Below are 5,136 nucleotides of genomic sequence, written 5' to 3'. Positions count from 1 at the left end.
TTGACGAAACCCTAAATAGTGTTGCAAACAAGACTCTGTAATGAGTACATATTAAAATGTCATCTTTGGTATCATCTGAGAATGCAGAACGTTTCTGACCGTAAATGTGTAACCATTGTGGTTTTGTGAAATAAGTTAATACCTCCTGCAGTCTAAAATATAGAACAATACAGATGACTAATTTGAATCAACGAGTTTGCATGTGGCATGGTCACAGTGGGATTCCTAATGATCTTCTACAAGGATTCTGTTTGTCTAAGGCTCCCATTTTCTGTCCTGTGATGTGTGGATGTGAACTACGCTGAAAATAATATGCAGCTAATTACCAGCCTTGTCAATGGCAATTCTCCTACAATGATAAACCATATTTCTAAAAAAAAAAAAATCCTCTCAATGATAATAACACTGAAACTAAAGAGGGTTTCAGGCTCTGTTCTTAGCTTCTTTGTTCCCAAAAGCAATTTTTGCCTGGGTGTGTGCCAGTGTGGATGAAATTAGAATAAAAAAAATCAGATCCTAATCATAAAAAAGGGATTTTCAGGCTTCCGCATTTATTTGCACCAGAAATATAAAGTAGGGAATGGAACTGTTATTTGCAGGGCAAATACCATACATGTCCTTCCTTAAAGCCCCCATTTTTCCTCACTGCTTCTGATCTGTCAAATTGTCAGAGAGCATCACAAAGCTCATGTCCAGCAGACACAGAGTTTTTGGCTTAAACAAATATTTATCATTATGTTTCCATATGGTTCATCAAAATTCATTTTCAGCAGGCTTTGGCCATTAAATAGCAGTTTGAATTTAACACTGCAAGCTTAAATCCCTCTACTCATTTCAGAGAGATTTCTGATAACCAAGACTATCAAATGGAACCAGGGATGGCTTGATTGATAAACTGACAGAGGATGTAATATGTTGTTTTAATTTTCCAAATAATGTTCCCTGTACTTGTGAACCGTTTAATCCTTCCATTTTAGATTCATTCAAGACCTCCAATCCCACTTCCAGTAGTTCAGGATACAGCAGGTAGGAATTTTCAAAGTTTCTTTAGGTAATCAACTTACTTTATTTTATGCCTTTTCTTATTCTCATTTCATTCATGTCTTCGGAAAAGGGAAGAACTTTATTTTTCCTCGGATAATTTTGTACACACACACACACACACACGGACACATGATTTCATATCTATATCTAGAGTTATAAGTATATGACCACACATATACATACACCTCTTTTTATATAACTATATAACATGTATTCATCTGTATGTTTTATAGTTAATATAGCACTAATTCAGAAAACTGTGTATCTCCTATGAAGTATGACAGAATATTATCTTAATGGTCAAACCACTTTTGGTGCAAAGGAAGGCATTACACATAAATAGCTGTATTACTAGCATCAGAGAATCTGGCTCCTTGATATGCTATTGAATTAAAGTAGCTTCTTTTATACTCAATGCCTCTGTAGTATAAGTGAGTTTAGTGACAAAACAAAACAAGAGATAGAGCAATTGAAGAGGATGTTCCCTGAAACTCTTACTATACAGAACACAAGGGCCTGGCGTATAGCTCATCAGTAAAACATGAGAATGTACTTGAGTAGAAAAATCACAATCTGGTACCCACAGGCAATTGCCTGCATCTCATGTAAACTGATAAATTAAAGATGCTGCACCATTTTTCCTTGTCTTTCCTTTGTCAAATGCAATAATTTAAACATGCATTTTGGTACTGCAAAACTTAGAAATAAGAAAAAACATACTAACATACACCTAGTTTGCTAAAGCACAGCTTTCTTCTCACATTACAATTTTCTTATCACCTCTGTGTATATTTTTTTAATCTGGAATAATATTGTTTATTTTGCCCTGAGGACTTGCATTTGTAAAAGCAAATTTCATAGTCAACATACACCTTCTATCTCTATTGGTGTTAGTGAGAGATATTTTTATTAGGGATTCAGCAGAGTTAAAGATCCATTTATGGTCATTTTGTAAGAAGACACTTTAAAATTATGCAGATATTAAATCTGCCCACACAGACTCAGTGTAGAAAGAACATATATTGTTATGGTATATAAACTAAACAGCGTGCTGAAAGCCAAAATAATCAAATAAAGAAGACAAATTGTCCCCAGACATTTTGATACACTGGAAAACAATGTATTGAAAGTACAAGAATGTTCAATAGTGATGTATAAACACAATTTATGGTTTCTGAGAATTTGATTATATTTACACTCACAAAATCTCACTAGAACTAGGACAGTTTTAGTGTTCTGTGCTGACAGGGGTCAACCTTAACAACCATTGAGGAAAAGAAAAACAGCCTTAATTTGGTAAATGCTGAATTGTAGCAATATAATAAAAATAATAATAAATATTAAAAAAATGAATGGGGTTTGATTTTTTTAATTTAATCATTTTTATCATTTTTCTTGTGTGTTCTTTAGTCCTTGGAATTTTAGGTTTTGTGAAAGTGGTTTATGAAAATACAAGCTTTCCTTACAGATCTCTGGCAATCTGATGCTAAGTGGGACAAAATGCAAACAGAGCATTGCCCGTTAAAATTTTAATGCCACCTCACAATTTTCTAATGGAGCTATCAGAATTGCAAAGCAGTGTAACTCCACTCAAACTAACAATAAATCAGGTGTTATGACCAGCACCTCCTGCAAATAGTGGACTCTAGCCAAGCAATGGGAGACTTACAAGGACAATTGGTTTCTTTCACTTAAAAGCATAGACTTCTTCTCTCAAAACAGCCAGAAAATTGAGATAAAATATCTTCTCTATGTTCTATGCAGAATTTTATTTTGTGTATGTTAAAAAGCAATTAAAAAGAAGCAATGTTTGAAATAAAACTTGTTGCCTTAGATGTAGTACAAGGCAGAACAAAAATAAAGTTATTAGTATATATGTATTACAATTTAAAAATTGCTAATCCATTCCTTCTCATCTTCTAGCCATATTGTGGGCTTTGCTAGAGATGAGCCTGAAGCAATCCCTGTCCCTGAAAGCTCCTCCTCTGAGATGTGGAAAGGAAGGAGAGGACTATGAACCCTGAACTCTCCCCTCAACTGGGGAAGGTTTCAGAGATAGGTTAGGTAGGTGACTTCCTAGAGTGCCACTTTTCAGGGAGGCACCATAGCTATGGTAGGCGTTCCACTAGAGCAAGAAGCTTGTCAGCAAGTGTATCCCTGCACTTTGGGAGCTCATTATCAGACTGCAGAATTGCAAATGGTAAGGAAAAAATTATGAGAATGCTATGAACATTTTTAATTGCAGTTACATCTGGAAGATGAGTGAAAGAAACTCTTCCCAACTCTTCCCCCATTCTCATTCTTGAGAAACTGTACCCAATACCCTACATGTCAGGAGGCCTTTAAGTGTTTATTTCAATGGACCTTCAGCACTTGGACTTTTTGTAGCCTTTGGCATTCAGTGTAAAGGGAATAATATCTCCACTCTGCCTGCCTAAGTGAATTAAACTCTATATCAAGATATGTAATGCATTAGCCAGTATGTCAGTACCTCAGTGTCTTAGAGATCACTCTTCCAGGGTTAAGGCAGCAACAATAACCTCGCAGGCATGGTTCCCACATAGAAAACCTGCAGGATTACTACTTGGAGGTCCGCACACGCATCTGCCATTTTGGGCCAGTTTGAGTCACACGGCGCTACCTTTGTTCCAAATATGCAGTGCTGTGAGAGGCTGCTTGTGCGGCTCGAAACACCAGTTGCCAGAAGATTCCTTAAGCACAGTGGCTTCAGGAAGTGCATCTCATAAGTATTAATAGACAGAAGCAACATTCTAAAATAACCATAGTTAGCATTTTTTAGGTGCTAGCACTGTCGGGTCTGTGGCACACAACTGAACAGTTCTGAATCCAACCAAAAGAGAACGGGGGCACACATGCTGCTAGTCAGTTCATTATACTCTGTTAGTACCAGCCTATTGTTGCTGAGGACTTGCGATTAAATCATTGTTGGGTCACAAGTGAAAATGAGTTTGATGGTCTCATGTGAGACTCCCATTATCTATTTCACAAAACTACCACAATGTGCCATGGTGAGCAGTGTCTGCCCAAGGCCCATAACTAGAATAGCAGAGTAGCTGCAGGTCAGAACTGAGATGTATTGAAAGAGATGTGTGGAGAAGCTTAGCCCCTCAATTTCATGAGCACTAAATTCACTCAAGATTTTAATAATGAAAAATGCAGGGTTGTCTGACAACATTCATATTTTTTTCATGAACCTGTCTTCTCAAATTCTCTGCCTAATGCCGTACATAGTGACACAGTCGGTGTCACTCATGGCAGTGTTTACCTGCGTTGCAACAACATGACTTATCTGTCAGCCCTAAATGTTTGACAAAGTGCTCTTTTTAAAATAAATACATAAGTAAATGCAAGGTCTGGGAAATTGTTTTTTAAAGCACTGACACCGGGGTTGGCTGGCTTTGTGGTTTTGGCCCCAGTGCAGGTGGCTCCATGGTGGACGGCAACATATCAGTGATTGTAAAATGACTCCCTGAAGATTTGTTGCTAGCTGAGTCCTTCCCACCACTGCCCTGCCACATTCTGAACTAAAATGTCTACAATCCACACTGTAAAACTTTCTCTCAAGCATGCTGTGCAGTCCTTTATGGTTTTTTTTCCAGGATGCCAATTTTGCAGCATTTAGGCACATGCTCTATTTATACTGTGTACAAAACAATGCAAAAATGGATAAAACATTATACACCAAAGAATAAATAGTACTATGATTTATATGAATGCTTTTACAGATGACTGCTGGAAGCAGATAACACAAACTGAACATTGTCCATGGAGAGTTGTCTCCCACTGCATAGAAGCCTAATGCTGCCGCAGACATGGCAAGCATGGCATAGCCAATTTTCTAAAAAATGCCACTGTTCTGCATGTAGTATCTTCTCTAATGAAAACAAGAAAGATATCATGGATTTTTTTGTCCCTCCTCCTCCTTAGCTGATATGGTGAGAGCTCTCCCTCCTGTTTCAATCTACTGTAACTACTGAGGGAATGCATGCTGGACGAAAGGAGGATACCTTGAGACAGTGACTCTCAACCTTTCCAGACTACTGTACCCCTTTCAGGAGTCTGATTTGTCTT

The sequence above is a fragment of the Mauremys mutica genome, chromosome 2 (assembly GCF_020497125.1).
Source record: "Mauremys mutica isolate MM-2020 ecotype Southern chromosome 2, ASM2049712v1, whole genome shotgun sequence".
NCBI lineage: Eukaryota > Metazoa > Chordata > Testudines > Geoemydidae > Mauremys > Mauremys mutica.
The sequence above is the reverse complement of the archived record's forward strand: the minus strand, read 5'-3'. Positions refer to the sequence as shown.